This window comes from Lissotriton vulgaris, chromosome 8, assembly GCF_964263255.1.
Source record: "Lissotriton vulgaris chromosome 8, aLisVul1.2, whole genome shotgun sequence".
NCBI classification, from domain to species: domain Eukaryota; kingdom Metazoa; phylum Chordata; class Amphibia; order Caudata; family Salamandridae; genus Lissotriton; species Lissotriton vulgaris.
The window spans coordinates 5,307,669-5,328,009 of NC_141696.1; the positions used below are offsets into that span (position 1 = coordinate 5,307,669).

The window sequence follows — 20,341 nt, forward strand, 5'->3', positions numbered from 1 at the left end:
GGGGGCTGAGCAGGAGTCTGGGGGCTGAGCAGGAGTCTGGGGGCTGAGCAGGGGTCTGGGGGCAGAGCAGGAGTCTGGGGGCTGAGCAGGAGTCTGGGGCTGAGCAGGAGCCTGGGAGCTGAGCAGGAGTCTGGGGCTGAGCAGGAGTCTTGGGGCTGATGAGCAGCAGGAGTCTGGGGGTTGAGCAGGAGTCTGGGGGCTGAGCAGGAGTCTGGGGGCTGAGCAGGAGTCTGGGGGCAGAGCAGGAGACTGGGGGCTGAGGAGGAGTCTGGGGGCTGAGGAGGAGTCTGGGGGCTGAGGAGGAGTCTGGGGGCTGAGCAGGAGTCTGGGGGCTGAGCAGGAGTCTGGGGCTGAGCAGGAGTCTGGGGCTGAGCAGGAGTCTGGAGGCTGAGCAGGAGTCTGGGGGCTGAGGAGGAGTCTGGGGGCTGAGCAGGAGTCTGGGGGCTGAGCAGGAGTCTGCTGGCTGAGCAGGAGTCTGGGGCTGAACAGGAGTCTGGGGCAGGGCAGGAGTCTGGGGGCTGAGGAGGAGTCTGGGAGCTGAGCAGGAGTCTGGGGCAGAGCAGGAGTCTGGGGGCTGATCAGGGGTCTGGGGGCTGAGCACGGGTCTGGGGGCAGAGCAGGAGTCTGGGAGCTGAGCAGGAGTCTGGGGCAGAGCAGGAGTCTGGGGGCTGATCAGGGGTCTGGGGGCTGAGCAGGGGTCTGGGGGCTGAGCAGGAGTCTGGGGGCTGAGCCGGAGTCTGGGGGCAGAACAGGAGTCTGGGGGCAGAGCAGGAGTCTGGAGGCTGATGAGGAGCAGGAGTCTGGGGGCTGAGCAGGAGTCTGGGGGCTGAGCAGGAGTCTGGGGGCTGAGCAGGAGTCTGGGGGCTGAGCAGGCATCTGGGGGCTGAGCAGGCGTCTGGAAGCTGAGCAGGCATCTGGGGGCTGAGCAGGAGTCTGGGGGATGAGCAGGCGTCTGGGGGCTGAGCAGGAGTCTGGGGGCTGAGCAGGAGTCTAGGGGCTGAGCTGGAGTCTGGGGGCTGAGCAGGAGTCTGGGGGCAGGAGTCTGGGTGGCTGAGCAGGAGTCAGGGAGCTGAGCGGGAGTCTGGGTGGCTGAGCGGGAGTCTGGGGGCTGAGGAGGAGTCTGGGGCTGAGCAGGAGTCTGGGGCTGAGCAGGAGTCTGAGCAGGAGTTTGGAGGCTGAGGGGCAGGAGTCTGGGGACTGAGCAGGAGTCTGGGGGCTGAGGAGGAGCCTGGGGGCTGAGGAGGAGTCTGGGGGCTGAGAAGAAGGAGTCTGGGGGCAGGAGTCTGGGTGGCTGAGCGGGAGTCTGGGGGCTGAGCAGGAAACTGGGGCTGAGCAGGAGTCTTGGGCTGAGCAGGAGTCTGGGGCTGAGCAGGAGTCTGGGGCCTGAGCCGGAGTCTGGGGGCTGAGCAGGAGTCTGGGGGCTGATGAGGAGCAGGAGTCTGGGGGCTGAGCAGGAATCTGGGGGGCTGAGCAGGAGTCTGGGGGCTGAGCAGGAGTCTGGAGGCTGATGCGGAGCAGGAGACTGGGGGCTGAGCAGGAGTCTGGGGGCTGAGCAGGAGTCTGGGGGCTGAGGAGGAGTCTGGGGGCTGAGCAGGAGTCTGGGGGCTAAGCAGGGGTCTGGGGGCAGAGCAGGAGTCTGGGGGCTGAGCAGGAGTCTGGGGGCTGAGGAGCAGGAGTCTGGGGGCTGAGCAGGGGTCTGGGGGCTGAGCAGGGGTCTGGGGGCTGAGCAGGGGTCTGGGGGCAGAGCAGGAGTTCGGGGGCTGAGCAGGAGTCTGGGGGCTGAGGAGGATTCTGGGGGATGAGGAGGAGTCTGGGAGCTGAGCAGGCATCTGGGGCTGATGAGGAGCAGGAGTCTGGGGGCTGAGCAGGAGTCTGGGGGTTGAGCTGGAGTCTGGGGGCTCAGCGGGAGTCTGGGGGCTCAGCGGGAGTCTGGGGACTCAGCGGGAGTCTGGAGGCTGAGCAGGAGTCTGGGGATGAGCAGGAGTCTGAGGCTGAGCAGGGGGCTGGGGGCAGAGGAGGAGTCTGGGGGCTAAGCAGGAGTCTGGGGGCTGAGGAGCAGGAGTCTGGGGGCTGAGCAGGGGTCTGAGGGCTCAGCAGGGGTCTGGGGGCTGAGCAGGAGTCTGGGGGCAGAGCAGGAGTTTGGGGGCTGAGCAGGAGTCTGGGGGCTGAGGAGGAGTCTGAGGGCTGAGGAGGAGTCTGGGGGCTGAGCAGGCGTCTGGGGGCTGAGCAGGAGTCTGGGGGCAGAGAAGGAGTCCGGGGGCTGAGCAGGAGTCTGGGGCTGAGCAAGAGTCTGGGTGCTGATGAAGAGCAGGAGTCTGGGGGCTGATGAGGAGCAGGAGTCTTGGGCTGAGCAGGAGCCTGGGGGCTGAGGAGGAGTCTGGGGGCAGAGCAGGAGTCTGGGGGATGAGCAGGAGTCTGGGAGCTGAGGAGTCCGAGGGCTGAGCAGGAGTCTGGGGGCTGAGCAGGAGTCTGGGGGCTGAGCAGGAGTCTGGGGCTGAGCAGGAGTCTGGGAGCTGAGAAGGAGTCTGGGAGCTGAGAAGGAGTCTGGGGGCTGAGCCTGAGCAGGAGTCTGGGGGCTGAGTTGGAGTCTGGGGGCTGAGCAGGAGTCTGGGGCTGAGCAGGAGTCGGGGAGCAGAGAAGGAGTCTGGGGGCTGAGCAGGCGTCTGGGGCTGAGCAGGAGTCTGGGGGCTGAGGAGCAGGAGTCTGGGGGCTGAGCAGGAGTCTGGGGGCTGAGCAGGAGTCTGGGGGCTGAGCAGGCGTCTGGGGGCTGAGCAGGCGTCTGGAAGCTGAGCAGGCGTCTGGGGGCTGAGCAGGATTCTGGGGGCTGACCAGGAGTCTGGAGGCTGAGCAGATGTCTGGGGGCAGAGCAGGAGTCTGGGGGCTGAGCAGGAGTCTGGGGGCTAAGCTGGAGTCTGGGGGCTGAGCAGGAGTCTGGGGGCTGAGCAGGAGTCTGGGGGCTGAGCAGGAGTCTGGGGGCTGAGCAGTAGTCTGGGGGCTAAGCTGGAGTCTGGGGGCTGAGCAGGAGTCTAGGGGCTGAGCAGGAGTCTTGGGCTGAGCAGGAGTCTGGGGGCTGAGCAGGGGTCTGGGGGCAGAGCAGGAGTTCGGGGGCTGAGCAGGAGTCTGGGGGCTGAGGAGGATTCTGGGGGATGAGGAGGAGTCTGGGAGCTGAGCAGGAGTCTGGGGGCTAAGCAGGGGTCTGGGGGCAGAGCAGGAGTCTGGGGGCTGAGCAGGAGTCTGGGGGCTGAGGAGCAGGAGTCTGGGGGCTGAGCAGGGGTCTGGGGGCTGAGCAGGGGTCTGGGGGCTGAGCAGGGGTCTGGGGGCAGAGCAGGAGTTCGGGGGCTGAGCAGGAGTCTGGGGGCTGAGGAGGATTCTGGGAGATGAGGAGGAGTCTGGGAGCTGAGCAGGCATCTGGGGCTGATGAGGAGCAGGAGTCTGGGGGCTGAGCAGGAGTCTGGGGGTTGAGCTGGAGTCTGGGGGCTCAGTGGGAGTCTGGGGGCTCAGCGGGAGTCTGGGGACTCAGCGGGAGTCTGGAGGCTGAGCAGGAGTCTGGGGATGAGCAGGAGTCTGAGGCTGAGCAGGGGGCTGGGGGCAGAGGAGGAGTCTGGGGGCTGAGCAGGAGTCTGGGGGCTGAGGAGCAGGAGTCTGGGGGCTGAGCAGGGGTCTGAGGGCTGAGCAGGGGTCTGGGGGCTGAGCAGGAGTCTGGGGGCAGAGCAGGAGTTTGGGGGCTGAGCAGGAGTCTGGGGGCTGAGGAGGAGTCTGAGGGCTGAGGAGGAGTCTGGGGGCTGAGCAGGCGTCTGGGGGCTGAGCAGGAGTCTGGGGGCAGAGAAGGAGTCCGGGGGCTGAGCAGGAGTGTGGGGCTGAGCTAGAGTCTGGGTGCTGATGAAGAGCAGGAGTCTTGGGCTGAGCAGGAGCCTGGGGGCTGAGGAGGAGTCTGGGGGCAGAGCAGGAGTCTGGGGGATGAGCAGGAGTCTGGGAGCTGAGGAGTCCGAGGGCTGAGCAGGAGTCTGGGGGCTGAGCAGGAGTCTGGGGGCTGAGCAGGAGTCTGGGGCTGAGCAGGAGTCTGGGAGCTGAGAAGGAGTCTGGGAGCTGAGAAGGAGTCTGGGGGCTGAGCCTGAGCAGGAGTCTGGGGGCTGAGTTGGAGTCTGGGGGCTGAGCAGGAGTCTGGGGCTGAGCAGGAGTCGGGGAGCAGAGAAGGAGTCTGGGGGCTGAGCAGGCGTCTGGGGCTGAGCAGGAGTCTGGGGGCTGAGGAGCAGGAGTCTGGGGGCTTAGCAGGAGTCTGGGGGCTGAGCAGGAGTCTGGGGGCTGAGCAGGGGTCTGGGGGCTGAGCAGGAGTCTGGGGGCAGAGCAGGAGTCTGGGGGCAGAGCAGGAGTCTGGGGGCTGAGGAGCAGGAGTCTGGGGGCTGAGCAGGGGTCTGAGGGCTGAGCAGGGGTCTGGGGGCTGAGCAGGAGTCTGGGGGCAGAGCAGGAGTTTGGGGGCTGAGCAGGAGTCTGGGGGCTGAGGAGGAGTCTGAGGGCTGAGGAGGAGTCTGGGGGCTGAGCAGGCGTCTGGGGGCTGAGCAGGAGTCTGGGGGCAGAGAAGGAGTCCGGGGGCTGAGCAGGAGTGTGGGGGCAGAACAGGAGTCTGGGGGCAGAGCAGGAGTCTGGAGGCTGATGAGGAGCAGGAGTCTGGGGGCTGAGCAGGAGTCTGGGGGCTGAGCAGGAGTCTGGGGGCTGAGCAGGAGTCTGGGGGCTGAGCAGGCATCTGGGGGCTGAGCAGGCGTCTGGAAGCTGAGCAGGCATCTGGGGGCTGAGCAGGAGTCTGGGGGATGAGCAGGCGTCTGGGGGCTGAGCAGGAGTCTGGGGGCTGAGCAGGAGTCTAGGGGCTGAGCTGGAGTCTGGGGGCTGAGCAGGAGTCTGGGGGCAGGAGTCTGGGTGGCTGAGCAGGAGTCAGGGAGCTGAGCGGGAGTCTGGGTGGCTGAGCGGGAGTCTGGGGGCTGAGGAGGAGTCTGGGGCTGAGCAGGAGTCTGGGGCTGAGCAGGAGTCTGAGCAGGAGTTTGGAGGCTGAGGGGCAGGAGTCTGGGGACTGAGCAGGAGTCTGGGGGCTGAGGAGGAGCCTGGGGGCTGAGGAGGAGTCTGGGGGCTGAGAAGAAGGAGTCTGGGGGCAGGAGTCTGGGTGGCTGAGCGGGAGTCTGGGGGCTGAGCAGGAAACTGGGGCTGAGCAGGAGTCTGGGGCCTGAGCCGGAGTCTGGGGGTCGAGCAGGAGTCTGGGGGCTGATGAGGAGCAGGAGTCTGGGGGCTGAGCAGGAATCTGGGGGGCTGAGCAGGAGTCTGGGGGCTGAGCAGGAGTCTGGAGGCTGATGCGGAGCAGGAGACTGGGGGCTGAGCAGGAGTCTGGGGGCTGAGCAGGAGTCTGGGGGCTGAGGAGGAGTCTGGGGGCTGAGCAGGAGTCTGGGGGCTAAGCAGGGGTCTGGGGGCAGAGCAGGAGTCTGGGGGCTGAGCAGGAGTCTGGGGGCTGAGGAGCAGGAGTCTGGGGGCTGAGCAGGGGTCTGGGGGCTGAGCAGGGGTCTGGGGGCTGAGCAGGGGTCTGGGGGCAGAGCAGGAGTTCGGGGGCTGAGCAGGAGTCTGGGGGCTGAGGAGGATTCTGGGGGATGAGGAGGAGTCTGGGAGCTGAGCAGGCATCTGGGGCTGATGAGGAGCAGGAGTCTGGGGGCTGAGCAGGAGTCTGGGGGTTGAGCTGGAGTCTGGGGGCTCAGCGGGAGTCTGGGGGCTCAGCGGGAGTCTGGGGACTCAGCGGGAGTCTGGAGGCTGAGCAGGAGTCTGGGGATGAGCAGGAGTCTGAGGCTGAGCAGGGGGCTGGGGGCAGAGGAGGAGTCTGGGGGCTGAGCAGGAGTCTGGGGGCTGAGGAGCAGGAGTCTGGGGGCTGAGCAGGGGTCTGAGGGCTCAGCAGGGGTCTGGGGGCTGAGCAGGAGTCTGGGGGCAGAGCAGGAGTTTGGGGGCTGAGCAGGAGTCTGGGGGCTGAGGAGGAGTCTGAGGGCTGAGGAGGAGTCTGGGGGATGAGCAGGCGTCTGGGGGCTGAGCAGGAGTCTGGGGGCTGAGCAGGAGTCTAGGGGCTGAGCTGGAGTCTGGGGGCTGAGCAGGAGTCTGGGGGCAGGAGTCTGGGTGGCTGAGCAGGAGTCAGGGAGCTGAGCGGGAGTCTGGGTGGCTGAGCGGGAGTCTGGGGGCTGAGGAGGAGTCTGGGGCTGAGCAGGAGTCTGGGGCTGAGCAGGAGTCTGAGCAGGAGTTTGGAGGCTGAGGGGCAGGAGTCTGGGGACTGAGCAGGAGTCTGGGGGCTGAGGAGGAGCCTGGGGGCTGAGGAGGAGTCTGGGGGCTGAGAAGAAGGAGTCTGGGGGCAGGAGTCTGGGTGGTTGAGCGGGAGTCTGGGGGCTGAGCAGGAAACTGGGGCTGAGCAGGAGTCTTGGGCTGAGCAGGAGTCTGGGGCTGAGCAGGAGTCTGGGGGCTGAGCCGGAGTCTGGGGGCTGAGCAGGAGTCTGGGGGCTGATGAGGAGCAGGAGTCTGGGGGCTGAGCAGGAATCTGGGGGGCTGAGCAGGAGTCTGAGGGCTGAGCAGGAGTCTGGAGGCTGATGAGGAGCAGGAGACGGGGGGCTGAGCAGGAGTCTGGGGGCTGAGCAGGAGTCTGGGGGCTGAGGAGGAGTCTGGGGCTGAGCAGGAGTCTGGGGGCTGAGCAGGAGTCTGGGGCTGAGCAGGAGTCTGGGTGCTGAGCAGGAGTCTGGGGCTGAGTAGGAGTCTGGGGGCTGAGCAGGAGTCTGGGGCTGAGCAGGAGTCTGGGGCTGAGCAGGTGTCTGGGGCCTGAGCAGGAGTCTGGGGGCAGAGCAGGAGTCTGGGGGCTGATCAGGAGTCTGGGGGCTGAGCAGGAGTCTGGGGGCTGAGCAGGAATCTGGGGGCTGAGCAGGAGTCTGGGCGCTGAGCAGGAGTCTGGGGGCTGAGCAGGAGTCTGGTGGAGGAGCAGGAGTCTGGGGGCTGAGCTGGAGTCTGGGGGCTGAGCAGGAGTCTGTGGGCTGAGCAGAAGTCTGGGGGCTGAGGAGCAGGAGTCTGGGGGTTGAGCAGGAGTCTGGGGCTGAGCAGGAGCATGGGGGCTGAACAGGAATCTGGGGGCTGAGCAGGAGTCTGGGGGCTGAGCAGGAGTCTGGGGGCTGAGCAGGGGTCTGGGGCAGAGCAGGAGTCTGGGGGCTGAGCAGGAGTCTGGGGCTGAGCAGGAGCCTGGGAGCTGAGCAGGAGTCTGGGGCTGAGCAGGAGTCTTGGGGCTGATGAGCAGCAGGAGTCTGGGGGTTGAGCAGGAGTCTGGGGGCTGAGCAGGAGTCTGGGGGCTGAGCAGGAGTCTGGGGGCAGAGCAGGAGACTGGGGGCTGAGGAGGAGTCTGGGGGCTGAGGAGGAGTCTGGGGGCTGAGGAGGAGTCTGGGGGCTGAGCAGGAGTCTGGGGGCTGAGCAGGAGTCTGGGGCTGAGCAGGAGTCTGGGGCTGAGCAGGAGTCTGGAGGCTGAGCAGGAGTCTGGGGGCTGAGGAGGAGTCTGGGGGCTGAGCAGGAGTCTGGGGGCTGAGCAGGAGTCTGCTGGCTGAGCAGGAGTCTGGGGCTGAACAGGAGTCTGGGGCAGAGCAGGGGTCTGGGGGCTGAGGAGGAGTCTGGGAGCTGAGCAGGAGTCTGGGGCAGAGCAGGAGTCTGGGGGCTGATCAGGGGTCTGGGGGCTGAGCACGGGTCTGGGGGCAGAGCAGGAGTCTGGGAGCTGAGCAGGAGTCTGGGGCAGAGCAGGAGTCTGGGGGCTGATCAGGGGTCTGGGGGCTGAGCAGGGGTCTGGGGGCTGAGCAGGAGTCTGGGGGCTGAGCCGGACTCTGGGGGCAGAACAGGAGTCTGGGGGCAGAGCAGGAGTCTGGAGGCTGATGAGGAGCAGGAGTCTGGGGGCTGAGCAGGAGTCTGGGGGCTGAGCAGGAGTCTGGGGGCTGAGCAGGAGTCTGGGGGCTGAGCAGGCATCTGGGGGCTGAGCAGGCGTCTGGAAGCTGAGCAGGCATCTGGGGGCTGAGCAGGAGTCTGGGGGATGAGCAGGCGTCTGGGGGCTGAGCAGGAGTCTGGGGGCTGAGCAGGAGTCTAGGGGCTGAGCTGGAGTCTGGGGGCTGAGCAGGAGTCTGGGGGCAGGAGTCTGGGTGGCTGAGCAGGAGTCAGGGAGCTGAGCGGGAGTCTGGGTGGCTGAGCGGGAGTCTGGGGGCTGAGGAGGAGTCTGGGGCTGAGCAGGAGTCTGGGGCTGAGCAGGAGTCTGAGCAGGAGTTTGGAGGCTGAGGGGCAGGATTCTGGGGACTGAGCAGGAGTCTGGGGGCTGAGGAGGAGCCTGGGGGCTGAGGAGGAGTCTGGGGGCTGAGAAGAAGGAGTCTGGGGGCAGGAGTCTGGGTGGCTGAGCGGGAGTCTGGGGGCTGAGCAGGAAACTGGGGCTGAGCAGGAGTCTTGGGCTGAGCAGGAGTCTGGGGCTGAGCAGCAGTCTGGGGCCTGAGCCGGAGTCTGGGGGCTGAGCAGGAGTCTGGGGGCTGATGAGGAGCAGGAGTCTGGGGGCTGAGCAGGAATCTGGGGGGCTGAGCAGGAGTCTGGGGGCTGAGCAGGAGTCTGGAGGCTGATGCAGAGCAGGAGACTGGGGGCTGAGCAGGAGTCTGGGGGCTGAGCAGGAGTCTGGGGGCTGAGGAGGAGTCTGGGGGCTGAGCAGGAGTCTGGGGGCTAAGCAGGGGTCTGGGGGCAGAGCAGGAGTCTGGGGGCTGAGCAGGAGTCTGGGGGCTGAGGAGCAGGGGTCTGGGGGCCGAGCAGGGGTCTGGGGGCTGAGCAGGGGTCTGGGGGCAGAGCAGGAGTTCGGGGGCTGAGCAGGAGTCTGGGGGCTGAGGAGGATTCTGGGGGATGAGGAGGAGTCTGGGAGCTGAGCAGGCATCTGGGGCTGATGAGGAGCAGGAGTCTGGGGGCTGAGCAGGAGTCTGGGGGTTGAGCTGGAGTCTGGGGGCTCAGCGGGAGTCTGGGGGCTCAGCGGGAGTCTGGGGACTCAGCGGGAGTCTGGAGGCTGAGCAGGAGTCTGGGGATGAGCAGGAGTCTGAGGCTGAGCAGGGGGCTGGGGGCAGAGGAGGAGTCTGGGGGCTGAGCAGGAGTCTGGGGGCTGAGGAGCAGGAGTCTGGGGGCTGAGCAGGGGTCTGAGGGCTCAGCAGGGGTCTGGGGGCTGAGCAGGAGTCTGGGGGCAGAGCAGGAGTTTGGGGGCTGAGCAGGAGTCTGGGGGCTGAGGAGGAGTCTGAGGGCTGAGGAGGAGTCTGGGGGCTGAGCAGGCGTCTGGGGGCTGAGCAGGAGTCTGGGGGCAGAGAAGGAGTCCGGGGGCTGAGCAGGAGTCTGGGGCTGAGCAAGAGTCTGGGTGCTGATGAAGAGCAGGAGTCTGGGGGCTGATGAGGAGCAGGAGTCTTGGGCTGAGCAGGAGCCTGGGGGCTGAGGAGGAGTCTGGGGGCAGAGCAGGAGTCTGGGGGATGAGCAGGAGTCTGGGAGCTGAGGAGTCCGAGGGCTGAGCAGGAGTCTGGGGGCTGAGCAGGAGTCTGGGGGCTGAGCAGGAGTCTGGGGCTGAGCAGGAGTCTGGGAGCTGAGAAGGAGTCTGGGAGCTGAGAAGGAGTCTGGGGGCTGAGCCTGAGCAGGAGTCTGGGGGCTGAGTTGGAGTCTGGGGGCTGAGCAGGAGTCTGGGGCTGAGCAGGAGTCGGGGAGCAGAGAAGGAGTCTGGGGGCTGAGCAGGCGTCTGGGGCTGAGCAGGAGTCTGGGGGCTGAGGAGCAGGAGTCTGGGGGCTGAGCAGGAGTCTGGGGGCTGAGCAGGAGTCTGGGGGCTGAGCAGGCGTCTGGGGGCTGAGCAGGCGTCTGGAAGCTGAGCAGGCGTCTGGGGGCAGAGCAGCAGTCTGGGGGCTGAGCAGGCGTCTGGGGGCTGAGCAGGATTCTGGGGGCTGACCAGGAGTCTGGAGGCTGAGCAGATGTCTGGGGGCAGAGCAGGAGTCTGGGGGCTGAGCAGGAGTCTGGGGGCTAAGCTGGAGTCTGGGGGCTGAGCAGGAGTCTGGGGGCTGAGCAGGAGTCTGGGGGCTGAGCAGGAGTCTGGGGGCTGAGCAGTAGTCTGGGGGCTAAGCTGGAGTCTGGGGGCTGAGCAGGAGTCTAGGGGCTGAGCAGGAGTCTGGGGCTGAGCAGGAGTCTGGGGGCTGAGCAGGGGTCTGGGGGCAGAGCAGGAGTTCGGGGGCTGAGCAGGAGTCTGGGGGCTGAGGAGGATTCTGGGGGATGAGGAGGAGTCTGGGAGCTGAGCAGGAGTCTGGGGGCTAAGCAGGGGTCTGGGGGCAGAGCAGGAGTCTGGGGGCTGAGCAGGAGTCTGGGGGCTGAGGAGCAGGAGTCTGGGGGCTGAGCAGGGGTCTGGGGGCTGAGCAGGGGTCTGGGGGCTGAGCAGGGGTCTGGGGGCAGAGCAGGAGTTCGGGGGCTGAGCAGGAGTCTGGGGGCTGAGGAGGATTCTGGGGGATGAGGAGGAGTCTGGGAGCTGAGCAGGCATCTGGGGCTGATGAGGAGCAGGAGTCTGGGGGCTGAGCAGGAGTCTGGGGGTTGAGCTGGAGTCTGGGGGCTCAGCGGGAGTCTGGGGGCTCAGCGGGAGTCTGGGGACTCAGCGGGAGTCTGGAGGCTGAGCAGGAGTCTGGGGATGAGCAGGAGTCTGAGGCTGAGCAGGGGGCTGGGGGCAGAGGAGGAGTCTGGGGGCTGAGCAGGAGTCTGGGGGCTGAGGAGCAGGAGTCTGGGGGCTGAGCAGGGGTCTGAGGGCTGAGCAGGGGTCTGGGGGCTGAGCAGGAGTCTGGGGGCAGAGCAGGAGTTTGGGGGCTGAGCAGGAGTCTGGGGGCTGAGGAGGAGTCTGAGGGCTGAGGAGGAGTCTGGGGGCTGAGCAGGCGTCTGGGGGCTGAGCAGGAGTCTGGGGGCAGAGAAGGAGTCCGGGGGCTGAGCAGGAGTGTGGGGCTGAGCAAGAGTCTGGGTGCTGATGAAGAGCAGGAGTCTTGGGCTGAGCAGGAGCCTGGGGGCTGAGGAGGAGTCTGGGGGCAGAGCAGGAGTCTGGGGGATGAGCAGGAGTCTGGGAGCTGAGGAGTCCGAGGGCTGAGCAGGAGTCTGGGGGCTGAGCAGGAGTCTGGGGGCTGAGCAGGAGTCTGGGGCTGAGCAGGAGTCTGGGAGCTGAGAAGGAGTCTGGGAGCTGAGAAGGAGTCTGGGGGCTGAGCCTGAGCAGGAGTCTGGGGGCTGAGTTGGAGTCTGGGGGCTGAGCAGGAGTCTGGGGCTGAGCAGGAGTCGGGGAGCAGAGAAGGAGTCTGGGGGCTGAGCAGGCGTCTGGGGCTGAGCAGGAGTCTGGGGGCTGAGGAGCAGGAGTCTGGGGGCTTAGCAGGAGTCTGGGGGCTGAGCAGGAGTCTGGGGGCTGAGCAGGGGTCTGGGGGCTGAGCAGGAGTCTGGGGCAGAGCAGGAGTCTGGGGGCAGAGCAGGAGTCTGGGGGCTGAGGAGCAGGAGTCTGGGGGCTGAGCAGGGGTCTGAGGGCTGAGCAGGGGTCTGGGGGCTGAGCAGGAGTCTGGGGGCAGAGCAGGAGTTTGGGGGCTGAGCAGGAGTCTGGGGGCTGAGGAGGAGTCTGAGGGCTGAGGAGGAGTCTGGGGGCTGAGCAGGCGTCTGGGGGCTGAGCAGGAGTCTGGGGGCAGAGAAGGAGTCCGGGGGCTGAGCAGGAGTGTGGGGCTGAGCAAGAGTCTGGGGGCTGATGAGGAGCAGGAGTCTTGGGATGAGCAGGAGCCTGGGGGCTGAGGAGGAGTCTGGGGGCAGAGCAGGAGTCTGGGGGATGAGCAGGAGTCTGGGAGCTGAGGAGTCCGAGGGCTGAGCAGGAGTCTGGGGGCTGAGCAGGAGTCTGGGGGCTGAGCAGGAGTCTGGGGCTGAGCAGGAGTCTGGGAGCTGAGAAGGAGTCTGGGAGCTGAGAAGGAGTCTGGGGGCTGAGCCTGAGCAGGAGTCTGGGGGCTGAGTTGGAGTCTGGGGGCTGAGCAGGAGTCTGGGGCTGAGCAGGAGTCGGGGAGCAGAGAAGGAGTCTGGGGGCTAAGCAGGCGTCTGGGGCTGAGCAGGAGTCTGGGGGCTGAGGAGCAGGAGTCTGGGGGCTTAGCAGGAGTCTGGGGGCTGAGCAGGAGTCTGGGGGCTGAGCAGGCGTCTGGGGGCTGAGCAGGCGTCTGGAAGCTGAGCAGGCGTCTGGGGGCAGAGCAGCAGTCTGGGGGCTGAGCAGGCGTCTGGGGGCTGAGCAGGATTCTGGGGGCTGACCAGGAGTCTGGAGGCTGAGCAGATGTCTGGGGGCAGAGCAGGAGTCTGGGGGCTGAGCAGGAGTCTGGGGGCTAAGCTGGAGTCTGGGGGCTGAGCAGGAGTCTGGGGGCTGAGCAGGAGTCTGGGGGCTGAGCAGTAGTCTGGGGGCTAAGCTGGAGTCTGGGGGCTGAGCAGGAGTCTAGGGGCTGAGCAGGAGTCTGGGGGCTGAGCAGGAGTCTGGGGGCTGAGGAGGAGTCTGGGGGCTGAGGAGGAGTCTGAGGGCTGAGGAGGAGTCTGGGGGCTGAGCAGGCGTCTGGGGGCTGAGCAGGAGTCTGGGGGCAGAGAAGGAGTCCGGGGGCTGAGCAGGAGTCTGGGGCTGAGCAAGAGTCTGGGTGCTGATGAAGAGCAGGAGTCTGGGGGCTGATGAGGAGCAGGAGTCTTGGGGTTGAGCAGGAGTCTGGGGCTGAGCAGGAGCCTGGGGGCTGAGGAGGAGTCTGGGGGCAGAGCAGGAGTCTGGAAGATGAGCAGGAGTCTGGGAGCTGAGGAGTCCGAGGGCTGAGCAGGAGTCTGGGGGCTGAGCAGGAGTCTGGGGGCCGAGCAGGAGTCTGGGGCTGAGCAGGAGTCTGGGAGCTGAGAAGGAGTCCGAGGGCTGAGCAGGAGTCTGGGGGCTGAGCCTGAGCAGGAGTCTGGGGGCTCAGCGGGAGTCTGGGGGCTCAGCGGGAGTCTGGGGGCTCAGCGGGAGTCTGGGGACTCAGCGGGAGTCTGGAGGCAGAGCAGGAGTCTGGGGATGAGCAGGAGTCTGAGGCTGAGCAGGGGGCTGGGGGCAGAGGAGGAGTCTGGGGGCTGAGCAGGAGTCTGGGGGCTGAGGAGCAGGAGTCTGGGGGCTGAGCAGGGGTCTGAGGGCTGAGCAGGGGTCTGGGGGCTGAGCAGGAGTCTGGGGGCAGAGCAGGAGTTTGTGGGCTGAGCAGGAGTCTGGGGGCTGAGGAGGAGTCTGGGGGCTGAGGAGGAGTCTGAGGGCTGAGGAGGAGTCTGGGGGCTGAGCAGGCGTCTGGGGGCTGAGCAGGAGTCTGGGGGCAGAGAAGGAGTCCGGGGGCTGAGCAGGAGTCTGGGGCTGAGCAAGAGTCTGGGTGCTGATGAAGAGCAGGAGTCTGGGGGCTGATGAGGAGCAGGAGTCTTGGGGTTGAGCAGGAGTCTGGGGCTGAGCAGGAGCCTGGGGGCTGAGGAGGAGTCTGGGGGCAGAGCAGGAGTCTGGGGGATGAGCAGGAGTCTGGGAGCTGAGGAGTCCGAGGGCTGAGCAGGAGTCTGGGGGCTGAGCAGGAGTCTGGGGGCTGAGCAGGAGTCTGGGGCTGAGCAGGAGTCTGGGAGCTGAGAAGGAGTCTGGGAGCTGAGAAGGAGTCTGGGGGCTGAGCCTGAGCAGGAGTCTGGGGGCTGAGCAGGAGTCTGGGGGCTGAGCAGGAGTCTGGGGCTGAGCAGGAGTCTGGGAGCAGAGAAGGAGTCTGGGGGCTGAGCAGGCGTCTGGGGCTGAGCAGGAGTCTGGGGGCTGAGGAGCAGGAGTCTGGGGGCTGAGCAGGAGTCTGGGGGCTGAGAAGGAGTCTGGGGGCTGAGCAGGTGTCTGGGGGCTGAGCAGGCGTCTGGAAGCTGAGCAGGCGTCTGGGGGCAGAGCAGCAGTCTGGTGGCTGAGCAGGCGTCTGGGGGCTGAGCAGGATTCTGGGGGCTGACCAGGAGTCTGGAGGCTGAGCAGATGTCGTGGGGCAGAGCAGGAGTCTGGGGGGTGAGCAGGAGTCTGGGGGCTAAGCTGGAGTCTGGGGGCTGAGCAGGAGTCTGGGGGCTGAGCAGGAGTCTGGGGGCTGAGCAGGAGTCTGGGGGCTAAGCTGGAGTCTGGGGGCTGAGCAGGAGTCTGGGGGCTGAGCAGGAGTCTGGGGGCTGAGCAGGAGTCTGGGGGCTGAGCAGTAGTCTGGGGGCTAAGCTGGAGTCTGGGGGCTGAGCAGGAGTCTAGGGGCTGAGCAGGAGTCTGGGGCTGAGCAGGAGTCTGGGGGCTGAGCAGGGGTCTGGGGGCAGAGCAGGAGTTCGGGGGCTGAGCAGGAGTCTGGGGGCTGAGGAGGATTCTGGGGGATGAGGAGGAGTCTGGGAGCTGAGCAGGAGTCTGGGGGCTGAGCAGGGGTCTGAGGGCTGAGCAGGGGTCTGGGGGCTGAGCAGGAGTCTGGGGGCAGAGCAGGAGTTTGGGGGCTGAGCAGGAGTCTGGGGGCTGAGGAGGAGTCTGAGGGCTGAGGAGGAGTCTGGGGGCTGAGCAGGCGTCTGGGGGCTGAGCAGGAGTCTGGGGGCAGAGAAGGAGTCCGGGGGCTGAGCAGGAGTGTGGGGCTGAGCAAGAGTCTGGGTGCTGATGAAGAGCAGGAGTCTTGGGCTGAGCAGGAGCCTGGGGGCTGAGGAGGAGTCTGGGGGCAGAGCAGGAGTCTGGGGGATGAGCAGGAGTCTGGGAGCTGAGCAGTCCGAGGGCTGAGCAGGAGTCTGGGGGCTGAGCAGGAGTCTGGGGGCTGAGCAGGAGTCTGGGGCTGAGCAGGAGTCTGAGAGCTGAGAAGGAGTCTGGGAGCTGAGAAGGAGTCTGGGGGCTGAGCCTGAGCAGGAGTCTGGGGGCTGAGTTGGAGTCTGGGGGCTGAGCAGGAGTCTGGGGTTGAGCAGGAGTCGGGGAGCAGAGAAGGAGTCTGGGGGCTGAGCAGGCGTCTGGGGCTGAGCAGGAGTCTGGGGGCTGAGGAGCAGGAGTCTGGGGGCTTAGCAGGAGTCTGGGGGCTGAGCAGGAGTCTGGGGGCTGAGCAGGGGTCTGGGGGCTGAGCAGGAGTCTGGGGGCAGAGCAGGAGTCTGGGGGCAGAGCAGGAGTCTGGGGGCTGAGGAGCAGGAGTCTGGGGGCTGAGCAGGGGTCTGAGGGCTGAGCAGGGGTCTGGGGGCTGAGCAGGAGTCTGGGGGCAGAGCAGGAGTTTGGGGGCTGAGCAGGAGTCTGGGGGCTGAGGAGGAGTCTGAGGGCTGAGGAGGAGTCTGGGGGCTGAGCAGGCGTCTGGGGGCTGAGCAGGAGTCTGGGGGCAGAGAAGGAGTCCGGGGGCTGAGCAGGAGTGTGGGGCTGAGCAAGAGTCTGGGGGCTGATGAGGAGCAGGAGTCTTGGGATGAGCAGGAGCCTGGGGGCTGAGGAGGAGTCTGGGGGCAGAGCAGGAGTCTGGGGGATGAGCAGGAGTCTGGGAGCTGAGGAGTCCGAGGGCTGAGCAGGAGTCTGGGGGCTGAGCAGGAGTCTGGGGGCTGAGCAGGAGTCTGGGGCTGAGCAGGAGTCTGGGAGCTGAGAAGGAGTCTGGGAGCTGAGAAGGAGTCTGGGGTCTGAGCCTGAGCAGGAGTCTGGGGGCTGAGTTGGAGTCTGGGGGCTGAGCAGGAGTCTGGGGCTGAGCAGGAGTCGGGGAGCAGAGAAGGAGTCTGGGGGCTGAGCAGGCGTCTGGGGCTGAGCAGGAGTCTGGGGGCTGAGGAGCAGGAGTCTGGGGGCTTAGCAGGAGTCTGGGGGCTGAGCAGGAGTCTGGGGGCTGAGCAGGCGTCTGGGGGCTGAGCAGGCGTCTGGAAGCTGAGCAGGCGTCTGGGGGCAGAGCAGCAGTCTGGGGGCTGAGCAGGCGTCTGGGGGCTGAGCAGGATTCTGGGGGCTGACCAGGAGTCTGGAGGCTGAGCAGATGTCTGGGGGCAGAGCAGGAGTCTGGGGGCTGAGCAGGAGTCTGGGGGCTAAGCTGGAGTCTGGGGGCTGAGCAGGAGTCTGGGGGCTGAGCAGGAGTCTGGGGGCTGAGCAGTAGTCTGGGGGCTAAGCTGGAGTCTGGGGGCTGAGCAGGAGTCTAGGGGCTGAGCAGGAGTCTGGGGGCTGAGCAGGAGTCTGGGGGCTGAGGAGGAGTCTGGGGGCTGAGGAGGAGTCTGAGGGCTGAGGAGGAGTCTGGGGGCTGAGCAGGCGTCTAGGGGGCTGAGCAGGAGTCTGGGGGCAGAGAAGGAGTCCGGGGGCTGAGCAGGAGTCTGGGGCTGAGCAAGAGTCTGGGTGCTGATGAAGAGCAGGAGTCTGGGGGCTGATGAGGAGCAGGAGTCTTGGGGTTGAGCAGGAGTCTGGGGCTGAGCAGGAGCCTGGGGGCTGAGGAGGAGTCTGGGGGCAGAGCAGGAGTCTGGGGGATGAGCAGGAGTCTGGGAGCTGAGGAGTCCGAGGGCTGAGCAGGAGTCTGGGGGCTGAGCAGGAGTCTGGGGGCTGAGCAGGAGTCTGGGGCTGAGCAGGAGTCTGGGAGCTGAGAAGGAGTCTGGGAGCTGAGAAGGAGTCTGGGGGCTGAGCCTGAGCAGGAGTCTGGGGGCTGAGCAGGAGTCTGGGGGCTGAGCAGGAGTCTGGGGCTGAGCAGGAGTCTGGGAGCAGAGAAGGAGTCTGGGGGCTGAGCAGGCGTCTGGGGCTGAGCAGGAGTCTGGGGGCTGAGGAGCAGGAGTCTGGGGGCTGAGCAGGAGTCTGGGGGCTGAGAAGGAGTCTGGGGGCTGAGCAGGTGTCTGGGGGCTGAGCAGGCGTCTGGAAGCTGAGCAGGCGTCTGGGGGCAGAGCAGCAGTCTGGTGGCTGAGCAGGCGTCTGGGGGCTGAGCAGGATTCTGGGGGCTGACCAGGAGTCTGGAGGCTGAGCAGATGTCTGGGGGCAGAGCAGGAGTCTGGGGGGTGAGCAGGAGTCTGGGGGCTAAGCTGGAGTCTGGGGGCTGAGCAGGAGTCTGGGGGCTGAGCAGGAGTCTGGGGGCTGAGCAGGAGTCTGGGGGCTAAGCTGGAGTCTGGGGGCTGAGCAGGAGTCTAGGGGCTGAGCAGGAGTCTGGGGGCTGAGCAGGAGTCTGGGGGCTGAGCAGGAGTCTGGGGCTGAGAAGCAGGAGTCTGGGGGCAGGAGTCTGGGTGGCTGAGCGGGAGTCTGGGTGGCTGAGCGGGAGTCTGGGTGGCTGAGCTGGAGTCTGGAGTCTGAGCAGGAGTCTGGGGGCTGAGCAGGAGTCTGGGGCTGAGCAGGAGTCTGGGGCTGAGCAGGAGTCTGGGGGCAGAGCAGGAGTCCGGGGGCTGAGCAGGAGTCTGGGTCTGAGCAGGAGTCTGGAGGAGAGCAGGAGTCTGGGGGTTGAGCAGGAGTCTGGGGGCTGAGGAGCAGGAGTCTGGGGGCTGAGCAGGAGTCTGGGGGCTGAGTAGGAGTCTGGGGGCAGAGCAGGAGTCTGGGGGCTGAGCAGGAGTCTGGGGGCTGAGCAGGAGTCTGGGGCTGAGCAGGAGTCTGGGGGCTGAGCAGGAGTCTGGGGGCTGAGCAGGAGTCTGGGGGCTGAGCAGGAGTCTGGGGGCTGAGCAGGAGTCTGGGGCTGAGCAGGAGTCTGGGGCTGAGCAGGTGTCTGGGGCCTGAGCAGGAGTCTGGGGGCTGAGCAGGAGTCTGGGGGCTGAGCAGGAGTCTGGGGGCTGAGCAGGAGTCTGGGGCAGAGCAGGAGTCTGGGGGCTGAGGAGGAGTCTGGGAGCTGAGCAGGAGTCTGGGGCAGAGCAGGAGTCTGGGGGCTGATCAGGGGTCTGGGGGCTGAGCAGGGGTCTGGGGGCAGAGCAGGAGTTCGGGGGCTGAGCAGGAGTCTGGGGGCTGAGCCGGAGTCTGGGGGCAGAACAGGAGTCTGGGGGCAGAGCAGGAGTCTGGGGGCTGATGAGGAGCAGGAGTCTGGGGGCTGAGCAGGAGTCTGGGGGCTGAGCAGGAGTCTGGGGGCTGAGCAGGAGTCTGGGGGCTGAGCAGGCATCTGGGGGCTGAGCAGGCGTCTGGAAGCTGAGCAGGCGTCTGGGGGCTGAGCAGGAGTCTGGGGGATGAGCAGGGGTCTGGGGGCTGAGCAGGAGTCTGGGGGCTGAGCAGGAGTCTAGGGGCTGAGCTGGAGTCTGGGGGCAGGAGTCTGGGTGGCTGAGCAGGAGTCAGGGAGCTGAGCGGGAGTCTGGGTGGCTGAGCGGGAGTCTGGGGGCTGAGGAGGAGACTGGGGCTGAGCAGGAGTCTGGGGCTGAGCAGGAGTCTGAGCAGGAGTTTGGAGGCTGAGGGGCAGGAGTCTGGGGACTGAGCAGGAGTCTGGGGGCTGAGGAGGAGCCTGGGGGCTGAGGAGGAGTCTGGGGGCTGAGAAGAAGGAGTCTGGGGGCAGGAGTCTGGGTGGTTGAGCGGGAGTCTGGGGGCTGAGCAGGAAACTGGGGCTGAGCAGGAGTCTTGGGCTGAGCAGGAGTCTGGGGCTGAGCAGGAGTCTGGGGGCTGAGCCGGAGTCTGGGGGCTGAGCAGGAGTCTGGGGGCTGATGAGGAGCAGGAGTCTGGGGGCTGAGCAGGAATCTGGGGGCTGAGCAGGCGTCTGGGGGCTGAGCAGGCGTCTGGAAGCTGAGCAGGCGTCTGGGGGCAGAGCAGCAGTCTGGGGGCTGAGCAGGCGTCTGGGGGCTGAGCAGGATTCTGGGGGCTGACCAGGAGTCTGGAGGCTGAGCAGATGTCTGGGGGCAGAGCAGGAGTCTGGGGGCTGAGCAGGAGTCTGGGGGCTAAGCTGGAGTCTGGGGGCTGAGCAGGAGTCTGGGGGCTGAGCAGGAGTCTGGGGGCTGAGCAGGAGTCTGGGGGCTGAGCAGTAGTCTGGGGGCTAAGCTGGAGTCTGGGGGCTGAGCAGGAGTCTAGGGGCTGAGCAGGAGTCTGGGGCTGAGCAGGAGTCTGGGGGCTGAGCAGGGGTCTGGGGGCAGAGCAGGAGTTCGGGGGCTGAGCAGGAGTCTGGGGGCTGAGGAGGATTCTGGGGGATGAGGAGGAGTCTGGGAGCTGAGCAGGAGTCTGGGGGCTAAGCAGGGGTCTGGGGGCAGAGCAGGAGTCTGGGGGCTGAGCAGGAGTCTGGGGGCTGAGGAGCAGGAGTCTGGGGGCTGAGCAGAGGTCTGGGGGCTGAGCAGGGGTCTGGGGGCTGAGCAGGGGTCTGGGGGCAGAGCAGGAGTTCGGGGGCTGAGCAGGAGTCTGGGGGCTGAGGAGGATTCTGGGGGATGAGGAGGAGTCTGGGAGCTGAGCAGGCATCTGGGGCTGATGAGGAGCAGGAGTCTGGGGGCTGAGCAGGAGTCTGGGGGTTGAGCTGGAGTCTGGGGGCTCAGCGGGAGTCTGGGGGCTCAGCGGGAGTCTGGGGACTCAGCGGGAGTCTGGAGGCTGAGCAGGAGTCTGGGGATGAGCAGGAGTCTGAGGCTGAGCAGGGGGCTGGGGGCAGAGGAGGAGTCTGGGGGCTGAGCAGGAGTCTGGGGGCTGAGGCGCAGGAGTCTGGGGGCTGAGCAGGGGTCTGAGGGCTGAGCAGGGGTCTGGGGGCTGAGCAGGAGTCTGGGGGCAGAGCAGGAGTTTGGGGGCTGAGCAGGAGTCTGGGGGCTGAGGAGGAGTCTGAGGGCTGAGGAGGAGTCTGGGGGCTGAGCAGGCGTCTGGGGGCTGAGCAGGAGTCTGGGGGCAGAGATGCAGTCCGGGGGCTGAGCAGGAGTGTGGGGCTGAGCAAGAGTCTGGGTGCTGATGAAGAGCAGGAGTCTTGGGCTGAGCAGGAGCCTGGGGGCTGAGGAGGAGTCTGGGGGCAGAGCAGGAGTCTGGGGGATGAGCAGGAGTCTGGGAGCTGAGGAGTCCGAGGGCTGAGCAGGAGTCTGGGGGCTGAGCAGGAGTCTGGGGGCTGAGCAGGAGTCTGGGGCTGAGCAGGAGTCTGGGAGCTGAGAAGGAGTCTGGGAGCTGAGAAGGAGTCTGGGGGCTGAGCCTGAGCAGGAGTATGGGGGCTGAGTTGGAGTCTGGGGGCTGAGCAGGAGTCTGGGGCTGAGCAGGAGTCGGGGAGCAGAGAAGGAGTCTGGGGGCTGAGCAGGCGTCTGGGGCTGAGCAGGAGTCTGGGGGCTGAGGAGCAGGAGTCTGGGGGCTTAGCAGGAGTCTGGGGGCTGAGCAGGAGTCTGGGGGCTGAGCAGGGGTCTGGGGGCTGAGCAGGAGTCTGGGGGCAGAGCAGGAGTCTGGGGGCAGAGCAGGAGTCTGGGGGCTGAGGAGCAGGAGTCTGGGGGCTGAGCAGGGGTCTGAGGGCTG

General features: G+C 66.9%; 1 protein-coding gene across 1 annotated transcript in view; it reads left to right on the plus strand.

The window, feature by feature from the left end:
* The window catches only part of LOC147693207 (NACHT, LRR and PYD domains-containing protein 12-like), a 1,239,310-nt gene that overhangs the window by 351,413 nt on the left and 867,556 nt on the right, over nt 1-20,341 (plus strand). The window lies entirely within an intron of this gene.